General features: G+C 36.3%; 2 pseudogenes; both read left to right on the top strand.

Annotated features, from left to right (window-relative positions):
• Positions 1-2,401: 2,401 nt before the first annotated feature.
• LOC146894696 (olfactory receptor 8C8-like) lies at positions 2,402-3,236 on the top strand (annotated as a pseudogene).
• Positions 3,237-21,855: 18,619 nt separating this feature from the next.
• On the top strand, positions 21,856-22,797 carry LOC146894697 (olfactory receptor 8C8-like; annotated as a pseudogene).
• Positions 22,798-23,277: the final 480 nt, after the last annotated feature.

The raw sequence follows: 23,277 nt of genomic DNA, 5'->3' as shown, positions 1-23,277 counted from the left end.
TACCAAAAGTCCCCAAAGTAAGTCTCAAGCATAACTGGTTATTTAGATGATGTTTAAACTAAGTTTGTGTTCTTTCTGTCTTTCTAGATGTTCTTTATGAATGGATATACTATAAAGTCATCAGGTAAAATTAAGTTTTCAAACAAATTTTTAACAAAGAGAGAAATATAACCACATTTGTTTTTTCTGAAATCACTATTTACATATTCTTCTGTCTTGATAAGCCATTAAAAAAAAGATATTAGAAAGTATTAGAAAATTTCCTCTATTATTGACCTGAAGATAAATTTTAGTGAACGACACTTGAACATATTTGTCATTATTCCAACTTTGTTATATTATTGTCAATCAAATGTGCAGGTGATACTTTTCTAGTGACATATATTCAGAAATTTTTTGGTATTTGTCTTTCTTTTTTATTACAATTTACAACATTTCAGTCAACATACAATATTTTGTTAATGACTTAGTGATTTCTTTTGAGTACACAATGTATATGTTTACAGACTACTAATAAATGTACTGAATGTTTCTTCAGATGCTACAAATATGTGTGAGGAAATTTTCAAGATACCTGAATAGTTTGTGTAACGTTTCTTTCATTTTTTTTTTTGAGTATTCAGTAAGCTGGTTATACCATTTTGGGTGACTCTGACTTCAACAGAAATAGTAGATTACCACGGAAAGTCCTTGAAGGTTATACGAGTTAGTGTTCTGGCCCAAATTCTCTATATTCTGGTCACCTCTATGTAGGATGTGTTTTGTCCATGATCTTGCTGTTATAGACAAATAGAGCTTCTTCTACTGTTTTGCTTTCCCTGCACTGGTAGACCAAAATCCCATGAAATTTTGAGACTAAATAAATCTTTCTGCCCTTAAATTGTCTGTTATGGGTTCTGCCACAACACTTATGATAAGAAAAGCAATTTACATTATCTTTTTTGCCCAAAACATATGAACTGTTCCCACAGTATTTTGTACTCTAAGCAAAAACTCTACCCCCAATTTAAAATGTACATACTTTTAAATTTTTCAATGATTTATATGTTCATTTATTAAGAAAGCACAAGATTTACTTTTAAGTATTTGCAGATATAATTGTATGTAAACAAGGGTCATTGAAGTCTACATCTATACCTAAAATGGTGGAAAGTCATACTACTTCAATTCTTGTTTTTCTCAATGTATCTGTAGAGTTTACTCTGTCTGTCTGTCTGTCTGTAGGTCGGTCCATCCATGCATCCGTCCGTCTGTCTATCTATCATCTATTTTTCTTCCTGTCTTCTTTTGTTCTTTCATCTATCTATCTATCTATCTATCTATCTATCTATCTATCTACCTATCATTATTTAACTATCCTTTCTTTTTATTCATTCCTTTCTCTTATTTATCTATCTGCATATCTTTCTACCTTTCATATATATATAATCTACCTATATTTGTATCTATCTCTCTATCTATTTATCTAGCTTGTAGAATTTTAAGCATGTTGTCTATTGCTTATTACTCCAACCAATGAAGCTCATTTTAAAGCTGAAAATGTCAAGTGAGCAGTTCTCTGAATATTCCTATGTAAAGACGTGCTGAGCTTGAGAATGATAAATGGGACCAATCAAAACTCTGCCCTCAGAACTAGAGGCTTCCTGTTGGGAAAGTGTTACCTGAATAGAATTTCAGATCTCAAAAGATCCAATCTTAGTTTAACTAAGTAATTTAACTAATGTAAAACTCAGTAATTTTTTACCCTCAAGGGAAACATTCCTCAGGAAGAATGTTACAAAGAAGAGAACATATTTTGTGTACTTATAACATCTTTCTCAGAAACTTACCTTCATATTTTCATTTGGGTGAAACAGTGCTTTGGTTGATTTTGAGTGTGTAGAAAGAACATTCTATAGAAATATCATTTCCAACATTGGACCTCTTCTAGCAAATCATACATTATTTGTATTGGCTGCAGTCCCATACTTCATTACCAGTAACTTTGGTTCTCCTAGAACAGTGAGAAGGAAGGTATCCAGAGCTCCCAAAGTAAGACAGTTTCCAATAGTGGGCGTTGGATTTTTTTCTTGACAATTTCCCTTGAAATTCAGTTTCATAAATCTTGGGTTTATTATTGTTGATCTTAATTATTAGTAAAGACCAAGGGAAATGAAGAAATTATGTTCTGAGATACTGGAGATCTTTTGACATCTTTTTCGTGGAAACATGGGTAGAGGCAAATGAAATAGGGATTACTTAGGAATCAACATGAGCAGGTGTTGTTCTTTGGAGGTTATGGGTTCTCTCAACTCATGTCTCTAAATCACTAAATCAAGCTTTCCACTTGGAGTGGAAAAAATGCATTATTGATTAAAGGTGATTTCTATATTTATTCTTCCAGGTGACATGTGTGAGTCAAATGATTATGGAAAATGACTCTTCAGTGTCAGAGTTCATTCTTATGGGCTTGACAGAGGAACCTCATCTCCAGCTGCCCTTATTTGTTCTGTTCTTGGTGAATTACACTGCCACTGTGAAAAGAAACTTGAGCTTAATAAATCTCATTTTCTTGGATTCCAACCTTCACACTCCGTGTATTATTTTATCTTCAGTCTCCTTTTTAATGATTTCTATTATTTCTTTTGTTTTTACCCCCAAAAATGCTAATGAGTTTTCTTTTAGAGAAGAACATTATCTCCTCCAGATGATGCATGACTCAGCTGTTTTCCTTCTGCTTGTTTGTGAGCTCAGAGAGTTATGTGTTGATAGTCATGGCTTACGATCATTATTTGGCCATTTGTCAGTCACTGTTGTACAAGGTTATTATGTTGCTGGAGATATGTTTTATGCTGATGTTTAGTTCTTACTTGATGGGATTTGCTCACAGAGGGTATATGATCAACATCAAGTTTTGTGATTCTAACATCATCAACCTCTACATGTGTGACATCTTCCCTCTTCTCCAGCTTTCCTGAAGTAGCGTTCATTTTCTTAGGTACAATTTTCTTTGTGTCTTGCTCCATTGTCTTAGTCTCATGTGCTTTGATTCTTTCCAGTATAATTCAATTGTCATCAGATAATGGTTGATTAATAGAATGGGAACCTGAAGATCTCACATCATAATAGTCAGTGTCTTCTATGGATCAGGCCTGCTTGCATTTATGAAGCCATTATCTTCTGAAACTGTAGATTGTCCCACGCTTCCTCTCGCCTGCAAGAACGACGCTGGACACAGGATCCTACTGCAGAAATAGTTTTAATGCCCCTTGGGAGAGCGAGCATCAGCCACCATGGCGGAGACCCAGATAAGATGGAACCCATCCCTTATAAAGGAAACAGACCCTGCTTCGGACGTGTCACTCTTGGATTGGTCAATTGTCCATAATCCCAGGTGAATGCCTCGGGAGTAGGCGGGGACTCAGTGGGAAATTACCGAGCACATGTGCGTTCACCTGGTGGTTTAGCCGGATGTCAGCGCCATCTTGATAATGGAGAATGTGGCTGCGGCCTTCTACATCTCCCCCTAATTTTACTTCTTTGCAGAAAGGCAACTCCCTAGGAAGGTAAAGATAGAGGTCGCACTTCCCAAAATAGAAACATTAAAATGGGCTTACACGGAATCTGCCCCTAGGCTCATGACACCTGGAACTTATCCGGCCTGTCCTCTGCCATTTTTCTGGGAAAGGGAACATACGGCAGGAAACCCTTATGCAGAGCGACTTATCTCTCAGAGAGGGCCATTCTCTGTGCGATGCTCTTCAGCTCGACAACCTTCAGGGCTAGCTAAGCCAAGCACTCCACCCTGTGCAATGGACCATTGTCCTAGGGGTGCAGGAGCTGGTTGGCATAAACCTTACTGCTTCAACATAGATAACCACACATCAGTAGAGGCCCCTGTTCCAGGGCAGCCAGCGCTTGTGCAATAACCACTTTGTCCCTAAGACTTTGGGATTTGAGTCAGCAGACCATCCAGAGGAGAAACACTATTCCATAGCAGGACCGTTCCAAAACACTTCCACCCCCACCCACTCTTTGAAGTAGGGGATGAAGGACACAATCCAGGACTGGAATTCTTCGGCCAAGCTTATGTCCACAGAGCAAAGCTCCGCTCCAGCCGCCCTCCAGCCCCAGCTGCACCCATTCCGAGCCCAAACCGGTGTACGGAGCAAAGCGGAACTCAGAGAAGCAGGCTTGCAGATCTGCAATCACTGGAAGGACCTCATTTAATCTTTTAGGGAATTTGGGCGCTGGGCCACTGAATTTTAGGGGTATACACTACAACATTTCAGGAGGTCTCGGTGATTCAAACCACGTGGATCTCAAGCACATACTTAGGCTCCCATCCTCCGTGGAGGCGAAAACAGAACCTCTCCTCCAAAACATCATATTCTTAAGCCCATGCTTTAAATTTAAGCTACCTTTTTTAGCAGTTCCTAAATTCAAATATCTTTCTCCTGTCCAGTACATAAGAGACAACACAAACAACATAACATAAAGCTTTTGACCTTGTAAATCAGCCTTCTCCCCCATTTTTACTTTCTTAGAATCACTGGGGGGTCCTTTTTAACTCATTTTCTTTTCTGTCTCCCCCATTCTTTACCGGAGGGTCATTTTTAACTTATCTGGGTGCGCGCACAACCTCCCACTGCTGCTCAGTTTCTGATATGCTCTCTGGACTTTAGAGCGTACCTCTCTGAGTATGCATGCCTGCAGTTCTGAATCCTCCTTGTGTCCAAGGGGTCTCCAGCGGTGCAAAGTTCTTCTTTTTCTTCCCGGGTATCGCACCAGATGTCCCGCGCTACCGTCTCGCCAGCAAGAACCATGCGGGACACAGGATCCTACTGCAGAAATAGCTTTAATGCCCCTTGGGAGAGCGAGCATCAGCCAACATGGCGGAGACCCAGATAAGATGGAACCCATCCCTTATAAAGGAAACAGACCCTGCTTCGGACGTGTCACTCTTGGATTGGTCAATTGTCCATAATCCCAGGTGAATGCCTCGGGAGTAGGCGGGGACTCAGTGGGAAATTACCGAGCACATGTGCGTTCACCTGGTGGTGAAGCCGGATGTCAGCGCCATCTTGATAATGGAGAATGTGGCTGCGGCCTTCTACAGTAGATCATGGGAAAATTTTCTCAGTCTTTTATGCCTTTTTGTTGCCCATGCTGAATACTATTTGCAACCTCAGAAACAAGGATGTCAAGCTTGCTATGAATAGAGCCATGAGGAGAATCACAAATTGATATATCTGTGGGGGTTTCTCTTAGATCTGTTTCCACCTGTCTCATGTTTTACATTCAATTTTATTGTATATCATTAATTGACTAATCAATTTTTATTTCCTCTCCTGTTTCTACAGTATCACCAAGTTTTCTACACCATCATTTGTACTTCCACCATGCAATGTCAAGTGTATCTGAAAGTGGATACCTGATATTTGAAGGTATCCACTGAATTTTTGTGTCAGAGATGGTGTGTATTTCCTATAACACATAAAGTCTTTTTTCTATTAGCTTGTTTTATATAAGTTATCTCTACATATTGCTTTTTCTTTTATATCTTTTGTATCCAAGAAAATCTAATGACTTGTATTCTTTGTTTCTGTTTGATTTCTTTACTGAATTTTGAAGTAACTTGTATATGCATTTCCTTATTTTTTAGGTTTATTTTCTTTATATTCATAAATATAGATAAGAGGTTGAATGTCTGCTAGAATTTTTATAATTTTCTGGTTACTTTATTAATGATTTCTTTTTAAATGTCTGTATCACCATCAGTTTTTCACCTTAAATTTTTGGCATTTCTTCCTTAATCATATAGGAAAAATTTTTTTGATTTTTTTTTATTAAATTATAAAAGTTTCCATTTCAGTCCCTCCTCCCAACACCCTCCCACTCCCCCCACTCCCTCTCCTCCTCCCTCTCCATCCTCTAGAGCAGTCAGGGTTTCCTGCCCTGTGGGAAGTTCAAGTTCCTCCCCCCTCCCTCCAGGTCCAGGAAAGGTGAGAGTCCAAACAGACTGGAGCGCCAAAATCCAGTATATGCAGAGGAAGCAAGTCCCAGTGTCATTGTCAATGGCTTTTCAAAAAGGCTCCGGGCCAGCCACATTCAGAGAATCTGGTTGGATCACGACCTCGTTCAGTCCCAGTCCAACAGGCCTTGGTGAACTCTCATTATATCAGTTCCCTTGTATCAGTGGGTGCTCGCATCCCTCGCAGTCCTGGTTACTTTTTTTATTTTCTTCATCTTTCTGTTCCTCATTTGGACCGTGGAGTGCTCAGTTTGGTGTTCCAATATGGGTCTCCATCTGTATCGCCATCCAACGTCGGATGAAGGTTTCCTCTGCCCTTGTCTTCGGGGACTAGGATGGGGGGGAGGGAGGAAGGATGGATATGGGATCAGGCAAGTATATACCTCAACTAAGGGAATCATTTTAGGGTTTACAAGAGACTTGATTATAAAGGGGATCCCTGGTCCAAGGAGAGATCCCCAGATGGTTCTCTGGACAGAGGAGAGGGTGCCTGAACCGGCCTTGGCCCACAACCATACTGATGATTATTTTGCATGTCACCATAGAGCCCTCATCTGGCGATGGATGGAGATGGAGGCGGAGAACCACATTGGAACACGGGACCTAGCTCCCTAGGTCCAAATAAGAGGCAGAAGGAAAGAGAACGTGAGCAAAGAAGACAAGGGCAGAGGAAAAATTTATATGCAGAAAAATAGAGCCTTACTGAATAATTCAAATGCATTTTAATATAATACTGTTATTATCAACAGTGATGACAGTTTGTACCTATTGAGTTAGTACATGTTATACATCATCCTAAGGACATTATTTTATAACCCTCTTAAATAAATGACACTACTGTTGTCTTTATATAGAAGTGTTGAGAAAAATGAGACACAGAAAAGTTTATGAACTTTTTAAATGACTTAGTGGCAGATATGAGATTTATTAAAAAAATTATTTTTTGCAATGCTCATTCACCTAACTACAATATTACTTGGAGGTGGGATTTTTATTATGGACTCATTAGGAATTTGCCAGCATTTTGCATTCAAGCCTCTTAATTTCAAATTTGTAAGGAAATTTTTTATTTAAAAGAAGGTTTGTTTTTATGGTTACTGGAGTATTTATGTGTTTTACTTCTCTGTCTCAGCTTCTCAGACCCCATAATTATGACAGAAGATGGGCAAACATATTCTCTCATTTCTTTCAAGCAGAAGTGAAATCATAATTTTTCTTCTTGATTTATGGATTATGTCTGTGAATTTGTTATTATCACATTCACTTTTGGTTAGAGAAATCTGTCCTAAAAATATCCAGTACATTTTTTTTGCTACATGGATATTATTAAGTTAAAAATTAATGTTTACTTCTGATCCATCGAAAACCAGCTAGTATTGAGGCTTATTAATACAATACATGCATGCTCTTGTTTATGAGTATGATTTACAAGGTTAGAAATAATTTCTCTCTCTTTCCCTCTCTCTTACCTCATCTCTCTCACCCTCTCTATATATTGCTATCTCCTTCTCTATCTCATTGCCATCATACTGATCAAAATAGTCATGTAATTCTGATATTTAAAAATATTTCATTGTTAAAAATCTATGATCTATGTGGGCTTTAAAGGCCACACAAATAATAATGCAGAAGTTAATTTCATACTCACTAAATATCTGATGAATAAATGGAGGAAGATAAAAATGAATTGCAATGTAACAATGAAAATTTCTGGAGAATTATTTTACTATGATTCAAAAACAAATGAGTCTACTAGAATATGAACCTAGCCACGATGCTATAGCAGAGAACTTCATCTACAAGCTTCTGATGACAAATAAAAATATGCATATCCATACAGAAGTCTCATGGTAGAGGGATTTTGTGTTCTACTCAAATGAATCGTGTAATTTTAATTTATTAGCAGTCAGCATTTTCCCTTTAAAATTTTCTATTTTCATTGTCTCAAACTTCCCCATTAAATGATGATGCTTGTTGAATGAACAAATATAAATTGAGCATGTATTCTATTTTAAATACCAAGATCTTGTAAGCTGAATCAACTAAGCCCTGAATCAACTAAGACATTATAATCAATCAAGATATTCTAAGCTCAATCAACTAAGCACTGACTCAACTAAGCAAGGCACACATGGGCTCATAAAGACTGAAGGAGACAGTCACATCTCTTGCAAGGATCCACACCAAGTTCACGGTGTATATGCTGTGGCTGTTAGCGTAGTGTTTTGTGGAACTTCTAACTGTGGGAGTAAGTATATCTTTGACTATTTTCACCTACTCTTGGGACTGCTTTCCTCCCATTGGTTTGTCTTGTCCAGCTCCAGACTGAGGAATAAAAAATTAAAATAAAAATAAAACTGTATAGCTTGCTGGAAGATGAAGATGCTCATGATCTCCGGAGGCCATGGATTAGTAGCATGGTGGAAAAATGATTTTTGTTTCTGTGAGTTGTGTCAGAAATATAAAACACAATGACATGAATAAATGCAATTGCACTGATAACAACTGCCTTCTTATTTTGGTTTGGCTGGTGTGAAGAGCTCTTTCAGAAGTAGCAACTGATCCGATTGAAGGCAAGATTGTCTACTGAATATCATACAGAAGTAAGGGCTGAGCAGCATTTCAGGTATGGGAAGAACCTTTATGATGATCTGAAATGGTTATTGGAAACAGAAGAATGCTATGGAATAAGGTGAAGGAGAAAAGTATGCATATAAGTGTGAAAAATAATTAGTAAATGTGGTTGAATTGGGCCTTTGTAAGAGAAAAGAATGTAATGAAGCACAATAAAAAATAAGGTACTGTCGAACATACAATGAACTTCATTTTCTTGTTTCCATCATATTTGGAATCTCTGTTGATGTTCATTTATAACCAATCTGTAATGAAATTCATGAGACAGCAAATTTTAATAACATTTTCATGTCCAGCAGGAAGAATGACATTTCTTTGTTAATGATACACACTTGAAATACTGGTCCGCTATAGCTAGGTGGTAGCCAAGGCAGCATACAAGTAGCTAGATATCCCTTGATCCAGTCCACCTCCTTCCCCACAGTAACCTGTGACAAATGGAAGATCAGTGGAACTGGTCTGGTTTTGAATCTGGATTCTGTTAGTTTGGGTTCTTTTGCCTTTTAGTCCTATATTATACATGAGTGATGTTAAAAATTCCTTTGGTATTCATTAAATGAATGATAAACATTTTAGGTGTACTACATATTGTGTTATATTATCATATTCAAGGAATGTAAACATGTAATTTTTTTCACTTAACTTCCCTGACGTCAATGTGTTTGATACTTAGTGGCCTCCTGTTGCTTTTCTTGTTTTATTTAACATGGAGATAGGATTGGATTTTGTAGCTCAAGTTGTTCATGAAATTTGTCTTTTGAGTATGAGACTGTAGATTCGAACCACTATTCTGTCTTCTTAATGTTGATGATCTTCTGCTGATTCTATTTTAGCTATCACTACTAATATCTATGTGAGCAGCTCATAGCTATTGGATTTTCTGTTATTATGTTGGACCCTAAAGTCCAATTACTGAGGAGGAGTCGCCCCAAAAGACCACACTCACATGGCAGTTGATATAAAAGCAAGAGGATTTTAATTCTGTTGCAACAGGGTCACTCAGCTTTCAAGAAGCTAAGGACCCCGAATGGCTGTTACAGGCTAGTTTTAAAGAGAAAAACCACAGAATCAAAGGGGGAGTACAGAAGTCGTTTGTCAACTATTGTAACTAGCTTGTTTAATGATCAGCTAACTATGATTGGCCATTGCCATGGCAGTTGCTGGGTTGGTTGAGCAAGGAGAAACATCTGTGTGTCATCTGCAGGTCATTTTGCCCCAGTTCCAGGACCTGAGTCTATTGAAGAAAAACTACAAAGGGGATGGAAAATTACTGGTAAAGTATCCAAAGATCCAGTGCACGCCTGGATGATTATCAGGTTCTTGGTTTCCAGGCGAGGTAGTGGGGCAGTTTTGCTGAGGTGGCCCAGAGTCCTTCTATTACAATTAAGTTGAGAGAATTTGTACTAATATATATATATTGAATTAATTCAGTGATGTGGGATTCCCCTCTGTATGCTGTGAATATCATGGTTAATAGAGAAACTGTTTGGGGTCTTTGATAGGGCAAAAGTGTAGAGCTAATAAGGGAAAACTAAACTAAAGGCTGGGAGAAAGAAGGCAGAGTTGAGAGAAGCCATGTAGCCCCACTGGAGACAGATGCCGGGAACTCTACCCAGGTAAGCAACAGCCTGATGGTGATACACAGATTAATAGAAATGTGTTAAATTAAGTTTTAAGAGTTAGCCAATAAGAAGCTAGAGCTAATAGGCCAAAAAGTGGTTTAATTAATAAGGTTTCTGTATGGTTATTTCAGGAGTCCGATCAGCTGGGAAACAAACAAGTGGCCTCCTGCAACAATACAGGGTTATGTAATATTCATATATATCCATGAAAATATGTTTAATTTAAAAATTGTTAAATCAATTTAAACTATAATATAAAATGGAAAAATACTTATCATATGTGTGTGTCTGAGTATATGAGCATATTTAAAAGGAATTTAGGAAATATGTGTGTGTGTGTGTGTGTGTGTGTGTGTGTGTGTGTGTGTATTTACTACTTGGAATGGATATAGTATCTTCCAATGCCATAATAGCTCTAAAGAATCATAAACATACCTTCAGTTTGGCAGATTTTTCATTAGTGAAATCATACTGTTCTTATATACTAAATTACTTATTCACACATTGCAAAGCAATTATACTCAAGAAGTCAAGATAACCACAAGTCATAGGATCCAGGTCATTATATCTGGACTCATGCACAAAATGAGTTTAAAAACATTTATGTTGATTTGCAATATTAAAGTTGGGGCTTAACAAATCTGACTGGTGTCCTTAAGAGAAAAAAGATGGGGGCACATAAACATCAAGAACATTCCCATAGGAAGGGTCTGGTGACATAGCAAAAGCATAGCCAAATTGTAAACTACACAAAGAAGCCTCAAAAACACATGACCCATACTTGATGAGGGACCTTCAGCCCCCAGAACTGCAAGAAAACAATATCCTCTTGTTTTAGTTGTCTGTTCTAGTGCACTGTTAAAAAAATATCTTCTGATACACCTATGCAAGTAACATAGTGGTTAAAATACTATTTCAATCTTTGTGTACCAGGTAGGTATTAAACATAGGGCTTTACATGCTAGGATGAGCTTTATTACAGTACTATGCAGAGCCATTTCCCCTTTTACATATTTTTTGAAAAAAAATCTCACCGAGTTACCCATGATGACTTTGAGCCCTTGCTGGAGTCCAGGTAGGTCTTGAACTCAGCATTCAGAGTTGTTAGCATTATAGGCCTGTATGATCAGGCCTACTTTATATTCTTAAGAGCTTATAATGCGAAAAGGAAAATAACCGAACAAACCAAACAAAGCTGTCAAGTGTGGTACACACACTGTATTACTCCACACATGGGAGTCTCAGGCAGAAAACTCACCAGTTTGAGGCTTGTCTGGGCCACATAGTGAGTCCTGGCTTAGCATATACCATATAAGGAAAATGATTTTTAAGTCAACCAACCACCAACCAACTAACCTACCAATGAACCAACCACCTAAACCACCACCCACCCACCAACCCCCCAAACAACTAAAATAGAAAACAGAAAAAGACAGAGCCATAGAAAACAAAAACAAAAAGCAATAGAGAGACTACAAAATGAATCCAAAACTTCCAAAATTTTGAAAGATTTGAATGATTTCATTACATGTAAAGAAACATAGTTTTAATAGATGAACAATGATTGCACATATTTTAAACTCAAAATTTCATAAGATGACATATACTATTCATCTGAAAGACAATTTGGTGGTGTGGCTGTGAGAATAATGAAGATAGCTATATGGGGGAGAGATCACAAATTCTAGGTTATCAGAGAATAAAAAGCTTGTTTCTAATATGGCATCTGAACACTGCATTCTTATATTTTTTAAGCAGAAGGAGGAGGAGAAATGAGGAAGATGAAGAAGAAGAAAAGGAGGAGGAGAAAGACCAAACAGCAGCACTAACAGCAGAATGCTTTGACTTCATTACCATTTCACTCGTCAACTAGGAAAACATCAGAATGTTGGTCTATTGTTTTTCCTTATGTTAGAATGACCTTTGTGAATGGAGCCCCAGGCCTATGGTTTCTTAGGTAAAGAGTTTTGTGAATTTATTCTTGTGACATTCTAATTTGTTTTTATTAAATGTATTTAGTCTACTAATTAAATCTGACTTCTTCGTATTTTTTATACTTCCTTATCTATCATTGAATAAATCTCTTCTAATAAGATAGATTTCAGTGAGCAAAGTCATCCCTCCTTGAAGGTATGGGTAGTCCTCTAAGGATCCTTCAAACCCTTGAATAAGCATCAAAAGCTTTAGGGGTTTACTCAGTTTTTGAATTTTAAACATATTTTTAGATGTGAGGAAACTAATGATTATTTTTGTAGTTTATGTAAAAGAAATGTTTAAAATGTTAATGAAATGGATCCATAGTCTCAGCAAATTTTGAAAACAATTTTATTTTATTAAGTATATAGACAGAAAATATTCAGAATTTAAATTTAGAATTAAAAAATAATGACATCAATGATAGAAACACCTTATCTAATATACTATGTATGATTTATGCCATTTATTTCACATACTTATCAAATTTATTTTTACTTATGACTAATCTCTTTTTCTGACAATTCATAATTATTCATGGGATCAAAGTTGATATACAGAGGCAATTGAAAAAGGAGCCTAGTGAATAAAGGATGAGTTTTTGGATTGAAAATCATCCTCATTTATAGAATCAGCAAGGTATGGTGGTGGGTAGTGTCCAGAAATGGCCTTAGTAACTCAGCACTATTTTAATCTACTTTTACCTTTGGCAATGTAAACATACAGGTTAATGTAAGAAAAGTACTGGTACTGGTAACTTGAGCCTTTTAGGTGTGCTCTGAAGTTGTAAAACCTGGTAGCTATCTATCAGTTCTTTTTGATGTCTCCATAAACTTTGAAACTATGTTAGTCATAATATGTATGTTTAGCTCTGAAGGGGACTAGAGAGATGACAAAATTTTCATTATATCTCATTCTCCTTGGTTCTTTTTCTGAATATCTATCATGTCTCTGTGCAAATTTTAACAGGCGCTGTCTGACCCAAAGTTAAGGAAACAGAGGATACAGATACAGTGTGAAGACAGAGGTGTCAATCTTATGACCGTTTTTGTCAGCCTAGAATGATGTGGTATTCCCTTCTGTATGTTATTATTACCATTGATGAATAAGGAACTGCATTGAGCCTGTGCAGAACAGAACTAGGCAGAGAAAGTTTGGCTGAATGCTGGGTAAAAGAAGACTGGAATCAGAGAGAAGCCACATAGACCCAGTGGAGACTGAAGCCGGAAATTTACCCTGTATGCTACGGCCATATGGCAATACACAGATAAATAGAAATGGGTTAAATCAATATGTAAGAATTAGTCAATAAGAAGCTAGAGCTAATGGGTCAAGAAGTGATTAAAATAATATAATTTCTGTGTAATTATTTTGGGGCTGAGCAGCCAGGAACAGACAACTGGCCTCCTTCCTCCAAAAAATTGGCACCTAATGTGGCAAATGGTGGGATCATGTTTTCTAGGAGTAAACAGGAAGGAGAGCATGGTGGATTCCAGCTGCCATACACAGATATATTTCCAGTCCCCACAATGGTCTGCATGGCACATTTAGCTATGTGTTCCATGCTAATTCTATGAGTTAAAGTGCTGAGTGTAGCTTTTACCTGGTGGTCACAGAGCTGGCAGTAACAGTATCCCTACTGTTTTGAAAGTGGCAGAGCCAGCATCCAGAGCTGCTACAACCAAGCTACTAACCTTTTAAAAGCTCTTCAAGATAGTAAAGAATTACAGATACACAATAGGACAAATGAAGATGGAAAAGACCCCTAAATGGGAAACAGTTTTAAAAAGTAGTATATAGGCTTAGGAGAGAGAAGAAAATGAATAAAGAGAGTTATAAAAAGAAGTAAATGGTATTTTAAAAATGTAAAGTCTTTGAAACACAGTACAGATAGTCATAGATTAAAGGAGTAAAAAGATAAGCCAAGATGAAACATGCACAAAGAGTGTGGATTATGTATTTTATCGTGTTTTCTTGCAATTTTTGGACTGAAAGGAGTTAAGTATAGAGAGATAGTTCATTGTATGTACTGTTAGGGAAAATCAACATATATACTTTAAAGGTATCTTGTCTTCAAAATTTGAGTCTAAAGATATGTTGCTGTGGAAGATAGGTTCTTCTTTTGTTTGCACAGAAGATGAGAACATGTGAATTGCTTCCAGACTAATATGGTTTGATGAACCATGATCCCCAGAGATCACTGTAATCACTTACATATTTTTTTCAATAAAAACCAGGAAGCAGTTTGGAGAAGAATTATGCCTATATTACCAAATATTATTTATAAATGTTTGTTTACATTTAAAAGGGGATATTCTATAAAATTTGCATTGGTTCAATCTTGGTTTCTTGGCACAAATTTAAGGTTTATTTGTAATATGTATATTTCTGCTCTTGATTTAGGTATTGTGATTGTGCAGCTAATTTAAAACTTTAATGTATAATTAAGAAATACAGGTTAATAGATATTATCTATATTAGTAAAGCTTGTATTGTGCGGTACAATTGTCTATATTCTGTCAATTATCTTGTAAATAAACGCTTATTGGCACATAGCCAAGCAGGAAGTATAGGCAGGAAAACCAGGCAGGAAGTAAAGTAGGGTCAATGAGAACAGGAGAATTCTGGGAAGGAGAAAGGCAATTCCACCCCAGTCCTATCCCAATCACTGAAGAAGCAAAATGTGATTGCCTTGCTGAAAAAAGGTACTGAGCCATATGGCTAGCATAGACAAGAATAATGGATTAATATAAATTATAAGAGTTAATAAGATGCCTCAGCTAATGAGCCAATCATTTTATAATTAATGTAGACCTCTGTGTGATTTCTTTGGGACTGTGGGAACCAGGCAGAACAAGGAATAGGCAGGACAGAAAACCAAAACAACGAATGGTGTCCATGTGAGCAAATGCATCCGCATAAAACCTGGGAGAGCTTGGGAAGTAATTCTAGACAGAAAAGAATAGAGTAAAGAATGGCTTCTTGGTAGCAGCAAATTTTTGGATCTTCTCTTCTTGCTAGAGGCAAGCCCTCTCATTTAAGAGAGGCTTCCTGACTCAGATTTAGCTGCAAAATCCTGTAGCTCTTTAAGAGGTCCTGCCAAGGAACACTAAAATGGTAATGATAAAAGTTGACTGCATGCTTTTTGGTTTTTATCAACAGTAGGAAAAGAGCTGCACCATTTTAAAATGCCAGTTTTCTGGGCCGTCCTGCCAGTGTAAGCTCTGACTCTCTGAGGCAGGAGGTCCAGCCACAGTGAGAGTATTTGAGTGTTGTTTGTGAACACACTGTAGCAGCTTGCTTGCTGGCAAAGACCTTGAAACACCATACAGTTGTGGTAATAAACATGGCTTCAACCAGTACCTCCACCATGAGCCTGGAATTTTAGAATACTAAGGAATGTTCTGTATCCAGTCATCAAAACCACGACTTTAAAGTGACCTATATTGCACATCAAAGACTCATGTGGTCAGTAAAAGAAAAAGAGATGCAGTAAAGAGAGATTCAAAGATGAAGAAAACCTCTAAATGGTTTACAGTGTGTTAAAAATATATGCAAATTTGGGAGAGTAAAGAAAGAGGTTAAAGTCTTTAAAATAAAAATGTACAGTTGGTTTTCATGGTACACGACTATAATTCAAACACTTGGGAGACAGAGGCAGACAGATCTCTGAAAATTCAAGATGTGGTGGCACACACCTTTAATCCCAAGGTTTGAGCAACAGAATCAGGCAGATTTCTGTGAATTTAGGGTGTCTTAGCACACACCTTTAATCCCAGCACTTGGGAGGCAGAGACAGGCAGATCTCTATGAGTTCAAGGACAGGTAGGTCTACAGAGTGAGTTCCAGGACAAAGATACATAGAAATCCTGTCTCAAAAAGCCAAAAATTAAAAATAAAAGACATAGAGTTTAAAATAAAGCCATGGAAAGATGGAAAACACACAGAGAATCTGATACTGTATGTCATCGTGCTCTCTTTGAGTTGTTTGAATGCTGAAGAAGGAGCAAGAGCTTCTAAAAGATATCTCTTTAGAAATGCTGCTAAATTAATCCAAGATAGGTATTTTGAAAATACCTTGACTAAAAAATTGATGTTGAAAGGTATGTTACTTTGGAGAAAAAAAATTGATTTTGTTTCCACAGGAAATGGAGTCATTCTGAGTTAAGAAAAATCAGGTTTGATCAAGGAAGATCTCCTGAGAAATCTCTAGTAGGACCAGATGGCCTGGATGTCTGATGTCTACATCCAGAATAGATTCAATACTGCTACCTGAGATGATTAAGCTTCACAGGCTACTCCAGTCAGTACTTGATCATAATTCTAAGTTTTCTTTAGGTCCCCATAAGATTATCAGTACCCCCAACCAGCAGGAAGTAGCCTGGAAAACTACATCCACCACATTCCCATAAAATGGACTATGGATGTTCTTGTTTTTTTATTTTTTAAAGAGGGGGAAGTGGTGTGGGACAATTGACTATATTCTGTCAACTATGTTTTAAATAAATGCTGACTGACCAGTAGCCAGGCAGGAAGTATAGGTGGGACAAAAAGACAGGAAGTGGAGGCAGGTCAATGAGAACAGGAGGATTCTGGGAAGGAGGAACCCCGTTCCTCCCCAGTCCTGTCCCAATCACCAAAGAAGCAGGATGTGATTGCCTCGCTGAAAAAAGTACCGAGCCATGTGGCTTAGCATAGACAAGAATAATGGGTTAACATAAGTTATGAATTAATAAGAAACCTGAGCTAATGGGCCAATCAGGTTATAATTAATGTAGACCTCCGTGTGATTTCTTTGAGACCTAATGACTGTGGGAACTGGGCATAACAAGGACTGAGTAGGACAGAAAACCCCAAGAACACCTGGAGTCATGTTAGTTAGATTTTCTAGATATATAGAGATATATTTCAGTTAGCTAGAAAATCTTCAAATCTTTAAAAGCTAACAGAATATGGCATTTAAAATATTTAAGAAATTAAGACTTTTTATGACAATAAGACACATGTGCTCCTGGCAGCACAACAATAATTACTTCAAGAGGAAGATAGCCATTGAAGAAGCTACTTATGGAGTTTGTTGGCCATTTGGGCAAGAAACTGCTCTTGCCTGAATTGTTTGATGAAATGGACAAGCAGGACCCACAGAGAAATAGCTCCTTGACTTGCCTACAGGTAAGATGGTCCTTTGGGGTTCCTGCTTCATGAAAGAGTCTGCCAGACATTCTGCAGGACTCAGAAAAATGTGACTGACAAACTACCAATATAGGTGGGACTGTCTTTGAAATTTCCTCCTTTGTGGAAAAGTTCACTGGATACCATGGGCCTGTAGGCTAAAGATGGATGCCTCAATGGTACAGAAGAATTTTGGGTGGTTGTCCAGGCAGTGAGATGTCTCTGTAAATTCTAGAGTTATGGAAGTTGCTATAATGCATTTTCTGTTTACTTAGGTAATATCCTTCTGGAATCTTTGATGGAGTTGAAGAATTTAAAGCTATTGTTTTCCTTAGTAATGATAAAAGATAAAGTAGATATAAATATTATAACTATAATTCATACTTGAAACCTGTTTTGTTACCTGCCTTGTTATATGTAATTTTTCTGGGTTCAAGTTAAAACCTTCCTTTTTGTTTAAACAGAAAAGGGAAGGTGATGTGGAATTCTGCTCTTTATCATATGATTACCATTGATTAATAAAGAGCTGTCTTGGGGCTGCACAGAACAGAATTAGGCAGGGAAAGCTGGGTGAAAGAAGAGATGAGCCAGAGAGATTCCATGTAACTTTGCCAGAGACAGATGCCAGAACTTTACCTGGTAAGCCATAGCCATGTGGCACTACACAGATTAATAGAAATTGGTTAAATTAAGAATTAATCAATAAGAAGCTAGAGCTAATGGGCCAAGCAGTGATTTAATTAACATAATTTCCATGTAAGTATTTTGGGGTTGAGCAGCTGAGAACAAACAAGAAGACTTCTTCCTCTAACACTAGAACAAGCTGAAGGTTTAACAGAAGAGTATGGAGCTTTGGGGCAAAGTCTATGAACATTTATTGAGGAACACCCATCATTGTACCTCACAAATCATCACGTTATTTACAGCAAAGCAATGTGAAAGAATCCATCTTATGTTGTTCACCTGCACGATATCAAAGATTAGTGATTTAATAGTTAACTGAAGAAAAAGCAGCTAAAGGTCTTACTCAGAGATTACAATAGAAAGTAAAGATTCTATTGGATTAGATTAAAACATTAAAACATTAGGAAGTCCTGGAAATGTTCGCATCTATCAGCTTGGGGGCATTCTGATTTTTTTTTTCAAACACAACACAAAATACAAAACCAAAAAAGAAAAAAAACTCAAGCAATTTAGATTATAGGAAAAGTCTTGGATGTTGAATAATGGTTGATATCAGTGCAAAAACACATTAATCACTTCAAAGAGATTGTTTATTCTGCATTGACTACAACTCAGAGACACGGATTTTGGCTACTTGAAAAACTGTGCCTGCAATATTGTAATACTTTTATGGAGGCTTTTATAGTAATAGAAAAAAAGAAAATCACAAACCAATGCACCTTTAAATACAAGCAGGGTCATCAGGTAGGAGGTTAGAGCAAAGTGGAAACATCTTTATTAAAATCCTCAGATGCTGTTTGTTGACATTTTTATCATTTGAATTAAACTAGTGGTTAATTAGTATTTTCTAAAACTATTTGCCTGGTGGCTAGAAGCATGGAAGAGTAAGATTAAGGAGGGGAGAAGGATAACTATCACCCAACTGTAAATGTAATGTCTACATCGCATTCTCTTAAGCCAATGTGAAAGCATCTTCTTGAAAGAAAGGGCAGAAGAATTGTAAGAGAAAGAGGAAGTAGACATTGCCAGGGAAACAGCGTCCTTTTGTTATGACAATGAAACAAAGTAAGGAACTCTACTAATGTCATTTATCCCGTTGCACGTATTTGATTTTATCTGTTAAATGCAGAGAATTTTTTTTTTATTTTTCAGTATAATATATTAAAAATACTGTTTAATGGAATGGTCACTTTTTATAATGTACTTTTCATTATAAGCCAAAGTACATCTTTTCTTCAAAGATCTTAAATATTCACCCTTGGTTATTTAAATAGAGATTCCAAATGTGAAACAGCATATTAAAAAACAGTACCTAGAATTCCAATTAGGAAAAATTAATGATATTAATTAAGTTTGTTTCTTTGTGCAAGATTTCTATGATCTTTATAAAAGGGTAGATTATAAAATTCTCAAGTTAAAGAAAAAACACATAAGATTAAGTTTTCAAAAAAATTTTAAAGAAGAGAAAAATATCACCACTTTAGTTTTGTTCTGAAATCACTATTCATATTTCTTCTGACTTGATAAGTCATTCAATAAAGATATCATTGAGTGTTAGAAAAGTTCTTCTGTATTGGCCTGATTTTAGTGGACTGTACTTGAATATATTCACCATAATTCCAACTTTGCTATCTGATTGTAATTCAAGCCTGTAGAGGATACTTTATTAGTAACATCATTCAGCAATAATATTTGCATTTGTCTGTTCTTTTTCTTATAATTCAAAACATGTCAGCCAATGTACCAGAGTTTGTTAAGGTCTTAGTGATTTCTTTTGAGTATACAATGTATATGTTTATAGACTATTTATAAATGCACTCCAATGTTTTCTCACATGCTACATGTATGTGTCATGGATTGGAAATTTTCAAGATACCTGAATAGTGTTTGTAATTTTATTTGCATATTTTATTGAGTATTCAGTAAGTTGATAGTACCATTTTAGGTGATTCTCATTTCAATTTAAAAAAAAATAGATTACCATGGTAAGGCCTTGAAAGTTATATGAGTTGGTATTCTGACCAAAACTCTCTATATTATGGCCAACTCTATGCAGGATGTGTTTTCTGTATGTTCCTCCTGCTATAGACAAATAGAGCTTCTTCCACTGCTGTGCTTTCCCTGTAAAGATAGGCCAAAATCCCATAAAATTCTGAGACCAAATATATCTTTCTGCCCTTAAATTATCTCTGTTATATGTTTTGCAACAACACTTATGATAAGAAGAGCAATTTGCATTATCTTTATATGCAAAACATATGAATTGATCACACAGTCTTTGTATTCTAAGCAAGAACTCTAGCCCCAATTCAAAGTGTACATCTTTTTAAAATCCTTTTCAGTGTTTTAATTATTCATTTATTAAGTATGTTTAAGATTTACTTTTAAGTATATTCAGATATAAATCTATGTAAACAAGAATCATTGAAGTCTACTTCTACACTGTTAAAAATGAAAAGGCATAGATGTAAACTTACATTATTTGAATGCCTGTTTTAACTCTCATATGTATCCGAAGATTTTAATCTGTCTGTCTGTCTATCTATCTATCTATCTACCTATCATCTATCTTTCTGTCTTTTTTCTTTCATCTATGTGTCATTTATCTTTCTATCTATCATCTATCTATTATATATTTCTTTTTATTTTCTTTCATCTCTCTACATCTATCATCTATCTATCTATCATCTATCTATCTATCCATCCATCATCTATTCTTTATTTATCTCTCTCTCTCTCTCTCTCTCTCTCTCTCTCTCTCTACTTCTACCTCTATCTCTCTCTCTGTCTATCTACTGTCTACTTCTCTATCTTGTAAAATTTTAAACCTGTGGTCTACTGTTTATTACTCCAATCAATGATGCTCATAGTAAAGCTGAAAATGGCAAGTGAGCAGTTCTCTGAATACTCCTATGTAGAGATGTCCTGAGCTTGAGAATAACAAAGAGGACCAATCACAGTTCTGCCTTGGGAATTAGCTTCTCCCTTGTGGGAAAGTATTAACTGAATAGGATTTTGAATCTCAAAAGTTTCAACCTTAATTTTACAGCAATTTCTGTAAACAGCAGCTCAATAAATTTTACCCTCAAGGGTCACATCCCGTAGGGAGAATATTACAAAGAAGAAAATGCTTACTGTACTTATAAGATTTTTGTCAGAAACCTTTACTTTTATATTCTCCTTTGAGTGAAGCAGTGCTTTGGAGTCTCATGCAAAATTGCTTATTTTTTTTTTATTTTTTCTTTTGAGTGTGTAGAAAGAACTTTCTACAGAAAACTCATTTCTAACAGTGGGCCTCTTCTAACAAGTCATACACTATCTGCATCAGTTGCAGTCCCACACTTCATTACCAGTAATTTTGGCTTTCCTAGAACAGTGAGAACTAAAGTATCTAGAGCTCCTAATGTACGACAGTTTCCAATTGTATGCTTTGGGTTTTTATCTTGAAATTTTCCCTTGAAATTCAGTTTTGTAAATTTTGGGTTTATTATTGTCAATCTTAATTATTAGTAAAGACCAAGGGGAAATGAAAAAATTATATTCTGAGGCACTAGAGGTCTATTAACATCCTTTTTGCGGATACATATTATGGGATAGATAAAAGGAAATAGGAATTAATATGAACAGGTTTTGTTCTTTACAGGTTATATGTTTTCTCAACGTATGCTTGTAAATTACTAAAACAAGCTTTCCACCTGGAGGGAAAAAAATACATTTTTGGTAAGGTAAGTTTTATACTTATTCTTCCAGGTACCACATGTGAATTGAATGATTATGAAAAATGACTCTTCAGTGTCTGAGTTCATTTTTATGGAGCTGACAGATGAACCTGAGTTCCAGCTACCCTTATTTGTTCTGTGCTTGGTGAATTACACAGCCACTCTGATGGAAAACTTGAGCTTAATGAGTCTAATTTTCTTAAATTCCAACCTCCACACTCCCATGTACTATTTTATCTTCATTCTCTCCTTCACTGATTTCTGTTATTCAATCGTCTTTACCTGCAAAATGCTAGTGAGTTTTATTTTAGAGAACACCATTTCCTTCAGAGGATGCATAACCCAGTTGTTTTTCTTCTGTTTTTCTGTGAACTCAAAAAGTTATGTGTTGACATCCATGGCCTACAGTTGCTATGTGGCCATCTGTCAGCCGCTGCTGTACAAGGTTATTATGTCACCTGAGATGTGTTTTATGCTGATGTTTGGTCCTTACTTGATGGGATTTGCTGGGGCTATGTCTCACATAGGGTGTATGCTCAGGCTCAGGTTTTGTGATTCTAACATCATCAACCACTACATGTGTGACATCTTCCCACTTCTCCAGCTCTCCAGCAGTAGCACCTACATTAATGAACTTGTGAGTTTCATTGTGGTACATACAGATATTTCTTTATCTAGCCTCATTATCTTAGTCTCCTAAGCTTTGATCTGTTCTAGTATCACTCAAATGTCATCAGGTAAGGGAGGGTCCAAAGCCAGGGGAACCTGTGGGTCTCACATCATAACTGTTAGTCTCTTCTATGGATCTGGGCTACTTGCTTATGTGAAGCCATCATCTGCTGAAACTATGGGCAAGGGGAAAATTGTCTCAGTCTTTTATACCTTTTTGGTTCCCATGCTGAATTCTCTCATTTACAGCCTCAGAAACAAGGATATAAAACTTGCTGTGAAGAGAACAATGAAGAGAATGACAAGTTAATCTATCTGCGGGTGTTTCTCTTAGATCTGTTTCTTCTAGTAGGCTCTGTCTGTCTCAATTTTTGTCTTTTTGATTATCTATCATTTATTTATTTATTTATTTTCTTCTTTCTCATACTTCTTCAATACCTTACATTTTTCTACAGTATCATTTGTCCTTCTGCTGTTCAGCATCACTTGTTTATAATCATTCCTTTTCTGGAGATATAGATTGATTTATTTGTATCCAAGAGGTTGCCCATTTTTCTATAGAACATTAAGACCTTGTTTTGTTAGCTTATTTTATGTAACAGAGTATAACTACTACTTTTTCTTATACATCTTTTGTACACAAGAAATATTCATGGACTTGTATTCTTTATCTCAAACTGATTTCTTTCTTGATCTGTTTCAGGAATTTTGTATGGACATTTCCTTATTTAATAGATTTATTTTATATATATTAATTAACATAGGTAAGAGTTTACATAATAGTCAACTT

The sequence above is a fragment of the Myodes glareolus genome, chromosome 4, assembly GCF_982192425.1.
Source record: "Myodes glareolus chromosome 4, mMyoGla1.1, whole genome shotgun sequence".
In the NCBI taxonomy this organism is placed as follows: Eukaryota; Metazoa; Chordata; class Mammalia; order Rodentia; family Cricetidae; genus Myodes; species Myodes glareolus.
The sequence above is the reverse complement of the archived record's forward strand: the minus strand, read 5'-3'. Positions and strand labels throughout refer to the sequence as shown.